This window comes from Carcharhinus amblyrhynchos, chromosome 1, assembly GCF_965287045.1.
Source record: "Carcharhinus amblyrhynchos chromosome 1, sCarAmb.v2.hapA, whole genome shotgun sequence".
NCBI classification, from domain to species: domain Eukaryota; kingdom Metazoa; phylum Chordata; class Chondrichthyes; order Carcharhiniformes; family Carcharhinidae; genus Carcharhinus; species Carcharhinus amblyrhynchos.
Genome location: NC_137324.1, coordinates 172,030,524 through 172,036,523, shown reverse-complemented (window position 1 = coordinate 172,036,523; position 6,000 = coordinate 172,030,524).

Below are 6,000 nucleotides of genomic sequence, written 5' to 3'. Positions count from 1 at the left end.
TGGGGCAAAGTTGGGTACATTGGGTTTGATTACAGAATGGCCATCATGCTATTGAAAGGCATGGAACAGGCTTGACGGGCTAAATGGCCTCCTCCTGCTCATAGGAATTGTTTTCTTTGAAAGGCAGCAGTTAGTCACAAAAGACAAAACCTTCAGTTTGGTTTTATAAAAGTTAGGGAATTATCCTTTGCCTCATTCTTTAATAAATCCGGGAAGAATGAGAACCTGATCAGCATCGAATTGTGTCCCAAACACTTCACCCACAATGAGTCATATACCTGGATCACAAGCTACGAGAGCAACTCACAGTTTCAATCCACCTATGGCAATTCGACAGTGGAAGCCATCACAGTTGCAGAAACAAGCCTCCAACTTCAAAACCTTCACTTCAGACATCTCGAGTTCAAAAATATCAGGCCTGCACCAAATATGGACTAAGCTGATCCAACCATTGTCTTCGTTAGCAAATAATCTTTGTGTGCGTACAAGTTAATGAAATTTATCTTTTCTTAAGTAACATCCAGAGCAATAGTGCAAAATGAACGAACCTTCCCACTTATAAGTGGAAAGGCTTAGAATCATAGAATCCATACAATGCAGAAAGAGGTCATTCAGCCTATCGAGTCTGCACTGACAACAATCCCACCCAGGCCCTATCCCAATAATCCCATACAGTCACCCCGTTAATCCCTCTAGTGCACACATCCCAGGACACTAAAGAGCAATTTAGCATTGCCAATACACCTAACCTGCACATCTTTGGACTGTGGGAGGAAACCAGTGCATCCGGAGGAAACCCACGCAGACATGGGGAGAATGTGCAAACTCCATACAGACAGTGACCCAAGGCAGGAATTGAACCCAGGTCTCTAGTGCTGTGAGGCTGTAGTACTAACCACTGTGCCACCATGCCATCTTGTGTTAGGTACTGTATTATTTTAAACTGTATTTCTCACTCCACCAATAAGTAAATACACACACATGGACAAGTACAGTGTTCACTGGCGATGAATTTTAAAACAACTGTGACAATTATGTGTATTCTCTGGTCCCATGAGTGAATGAAGTTTTGGCCTTGTGCCAAAATCTTCATTCTCAGTGGCAACAGTGGTGTATGAGACCAGAGAAATCCAGCCATAGTAGGATCATACAATGCCCACAGTGCGGAAGGAGGATATTTGGCCCATTGAGTGGCAGACTGATACAGAAGGTGAAGTCACACAGGATCAGAGGTGAGCTGGCAAGATGGATACAGAACTTGGTCATAGAAGACAGAGGGTGGCAGTGGAAGGGTGTGTTTCTGAATGGAGGGCTGTGATAAAGTGGCGTTCACACAGTAAAAAATCTCACAACACCAGGTTTAAACACAAATCATAAGTGGCGTTCCTGAGGGATCAGTGCAGGACCTTTGCCGTTTGTAATATATATAAATGATTTGGAGGAAAATGTAACTGGTTTGATTAATAAGTTTGCGGATGACACAAATGTTGGTGGATTTGCGGATAGCGATGAGGACCATCTAAGGATACAGCAGGATATAGATCAGTTGGAGACTTGGTCAGAGAAATTACAGATGGAGTTTAATCCGGACAAATGTGAGGTAATGCATTTTGGAAGGTCTAATACAGACGGGAAATATACAGTAAATGGCAGATCCCTTAAGAGTATTGATAGGCAAAGGGATCTGGGTGTACTGGTACACAGGTCACTGAAAGTGGCAAAGCAGGTGGAGATGGTAGTCACGAAGGCGTACGGCATGCTTGCCTTCATCGGCCAGGGCATTGAGTTTAAAAATTGGCCAGTCATGTTGCAGCTTTATAGAACCTTAGTTCGGCCACATTTGGAATATAAGGCCCTATTTTACCATTGCGTCGTGCCCGTTTTCGGGCGTGAAAACATGATGAAGTCGGGTGTGAGTCCATTAACGCAATCCGCGTCCGCGCAGGTGGCCACTTTACCGAAACCCGGGAATGGCGGCGATCCGATTCGCGCTGCGAAAGGGGCGCAACAAGCGATTTAATACGTGCATCGGCGTGTATTTCAATTGAATTAATGAACTGCCCGCCCAACTCTATCAGCATTTCCCCCTTTACCACCGCATTCGCTGATCCGGAATCACGCCGTAATGAACCTGCTGAATAAGAGTCTGAATCGGGCGCTGCAGCTGCTAAAGAGGCGAGTTCAGAGCTTCCAACGGCACCCTGACTCAGATCAGTGGTGGTGGTGGAGTGGGTGGGCGGAGGGGGGGGGGGAGAGCAGGGGGTGGGGGTCAGATCATTCTCTGGTTACAGGGGAGTGAGGCCAGGTCGTTGTCTGGTTTGGGGGGTGGGGGGGATGCAGGAGGCAGGTCAGATGTAGCTCTGGTGAGGAGTGGGGTGGGAGGGCGAGGGGAGGGAGGCCTGATCGTTGCCTGGTGGTGGTAGTGAGGGAGAGCCAGTCGTTGGCTGGGCGAGGGGAGGGCCGATCATTGTCTGGAGGAAGGGAGGGGCGATCGCTGTCTTGTGTTGGGGGAGGAGGAGGCGGGTCAGGTGTTCCTCTGGGGTGGGGGGGAAGTGAGGCCAGACCATTCTCTTGGGGTGGGGGGGGCGGAATGAGTGAGGCTGGATCATTCTCTGAGGGGGGTGGGAGGAGGGAGGCGGGTAAGATTTATCTCTGGTGGGTGGGGGGAGGCCCAATCGCTCACTGGTGGTGGAGGAGCCCAGATGGATCTCTGGTAGGGGGGAAGGGGGGTCTGCTGCCACTCTGCGGGCGATCAGTGGAGGGGGGAGAAGGGGGTAGGCGTCACGATCGGTCTGGGTAGTTGGGGGGGTTGGGGTGGTGGGCTTTCTCTGCTTTCTGTGGCCCAGGAGTGACCTGACACAGGCACACCTTCAAAGAAAGGCAACACTTCTGCATGTGCAGTTCAGAGCTCCGATCATTTCGGCTGCGCTCATCCCCGCCCACAGCACAATTCTTTTTTCAGACTAAGTGCATATGGGTGCAATTCGGATCCGAATTAAACCCAGATTCAGAAATTAGAATGAAAATGGTAAAATCAGTCCCACGGTGTTCAATTCTGTTCGCCCCACTACCAGAAGGATGTGGAGGCTTTGGAGAGAGCACAGAAAAGATTTACCAGGATGTTGCCTGGTGTGCCCGAAGGGCATTAGCTATGAGAAGAGGTTGGAGAAACTTGGTTTGTTCTCACTGGAACGACAGAGGTTGAGGGGGCGACCTGATAGAAGTCTATAAGTTTATGAGGGACATATACAAAATGGACAGTCAGAAGCTTTTTCCCAGGGTGGAAGAGTCAATTACTAGGGGGCATTGGTTTATGGTGCGAGGGGCCCAAGGTTTAAAGAAGATGTACAAAGCAAGTTTTTTACACAGAGAATGGTGAGTGCCTGGAACTCGCTGCCAGGGGAGGTAGTGGAAGCAGATACGATAGTGACTTTTAAGGGGCATCTTGACAAATACATGAGTAGGATGGGAATAGAAGGATATGGTCCCTGGAGATGTAGGGGGTTTTAGGTCAGTCAGGCAGCATGGTCAGTGCAGGTTTGGAGGGCCAAAGGGCCTGTTCCTGTGCTGTAATTTACTTTGTTCTTTGAGTATGTACCGTCTCTCCAAAAGAGGATCTTACCCAGGCTCAATACCCCCTCCCCCTGACCTTTCCTGGCACCCTGCACATTTATCATGGCTAATCCACCTAATCTACACATCTTTGGACACTTAAGGGGCAATTTATCATGGCCAAACCACCCTAACTTGTACATTTTCAGTCTGTGGGAGGAAACCCGGAGCATCTGGAGGAAAACCCCCATGCGAGCACAGGGAGAATTCCACACAGACAGTCACCCAAGGCCGGAATTGAACCTGGGGCCCTGACGCTGTGAAGCAGCAGTGCTAACCATTCCTGTACGAAATATATATACATATATAAGTTATACATAATGCCTTTCATGTCTCTCAGGAGCTTCCAGAACGCTTCTGAAACGATTAATTGTTCCTGAAGTGTAGCCTGAAACATAATTATCTTCCTCAAGTACTGTGTTTGAAATAATGAATGATTTGGAATGTTTAGCCAATAGCAGCAGTGAGTCCCGTTGGGGGAAAATAAACGAGTTTTCCCTGTCTCAGTAAACAAAAACAGCTTTGAGTGCAACGTGTGCGTTGAGGAACCACTAAGCGCCATTTATAGCTCAATGAGTTATTTCTATTAAAATATAATAGGAACTGTCCTAGTTTCCACGCTTGCCTGCAGCTTCACAAGACATGTCATTATCAGTGAAGTGAATGATAGGGTGGCGTGCAGACTTGTGAGCGGAGACCTTTATCCTGTCATGCCTGTGGGGTAACCCATGATTTTATTAACATTTCCTGCAGGTTCAAAATCCTTACTCATTGTCGACGAACAGCTGGCTGACTCTTACTTATAATTTCTGATTTGATTTGATTCATTATTGTCACATGTATAAGCATGCAGTGAAAGGTATTGTTTCTTGTGCTGTACAGACAGAGCACACCAGTCATAGAGAAGGAAATGCGAGAGTGCAGAATGCAGTGTTACAATCATAGCCAGGGTGTAGAGAAAGATCAACTTAGGTCCATTCAAAAGTCTGATGGCAGCAGGGAAGAAGCTGTTTTTGAGTCGGTTGGTACGTGACGGTGCAGAGGGACCTCGGGGTCCTTGTGCATGAGTCGCAAAAACCCAGCTTGCAGGTGCAGCAGGTGGTCAGGAAGGCAAATGGGATGCTGGCCTTCATAGCGAGGGGGATTGAATATAAAAGTAGGGAGGTCTTGCTGCAGCTGTATAGGGCATTGGTGAGGCCGCAGCTGGAGTACTGTGTGCAGTTTTGGGCACCGCACTTACGCAAGGATATTTTGGCCTTGGAGGGAGTGCAGAGGAGGTTTACTAGGCTGATACCGGAGTTGAGGGGGTTGAGCTATGAGGAGAGGCTGAATAAACTGGGCTTGTACTCGTTAGAGTTTAGAAGAATGAGGGGAGATCTCATTGAAACGTATAAGATGATGAATGGGATGGATAGGATAGAGGTGGAAAGACTCTTCCCGCTCAAAAAAGACAGTAGGACTAGGGGGCACAGCCTCAAGATAAAAGGGGGGCAGTTTAGAACGGAGTTGAGGAGGAACTTCTTCACTCAAAGGGTGGTGAATCTCTGGAATTCTCTGCCCGTTGAAGTGGTGGAGGCTGCCTCGCTAAATATTTTTAAGACGCGGGTTGATGGGTTTTTGATAAGAGAGGGGATTAAGGGTTATGGAGAGAGGGCGGGAAAGTGGAACTGAGCAGCGACAGATCAGCCATGATCTTATTGAATGGCGGGGCAGGCTCGAAGGGCTAGATGGCCTACTCCTGCTCCTATTTCTTATGTTCTTATGTTCTTATTATGTGACCTCAGACTTTTGTACCTTTTTCCCAACGGAAGAAGGTGGAAGAGAGAATGTCCGGGGCGTGTGGGATTCTTAATTATGCTGGCTGCTTTTCCGAGGCAGCGGGAAGTGTGGACAGAGTCAGTGGATGGGAGGCTGGTTTGAGTGATGTACTGGACTAAGTTCACGACCTTTTGTAGTTCTTTGCGGTCTTGAGCGGAGTGGGAGCCATACCAAGTTGTGTTACAACCAGAAAGAATACTTTCTATGGTGCATCTGTAAAAGTTGGTGAGAGTCGTAGCTGACATGCCAAATTTCCTTAGTCTTCTGAGAAAGTAGAGGCATTGGTGGGTTTTCTTAACTATAGTGCTGACATAGGGGTACCAGGACAGGTTGTTGGTGATTTGACATCTAAAACTTTGAAGCTCTCGACCCTTTGCGAATGTAATTCCCATTTCAGGGGCTTGGGCATATATACCAGACTGACTCTCAAGGTAAGTACCCAGGGAGAACTATCAAAGGTGCTGCCTTGCAGCTCTCATGTTGAACTGAGGTCCCATTTGACCCCACAACTTGACAGATAAGACCCCCTTATGTACTATACTGGGAACTATCCTGGAGTCCTCGACAACC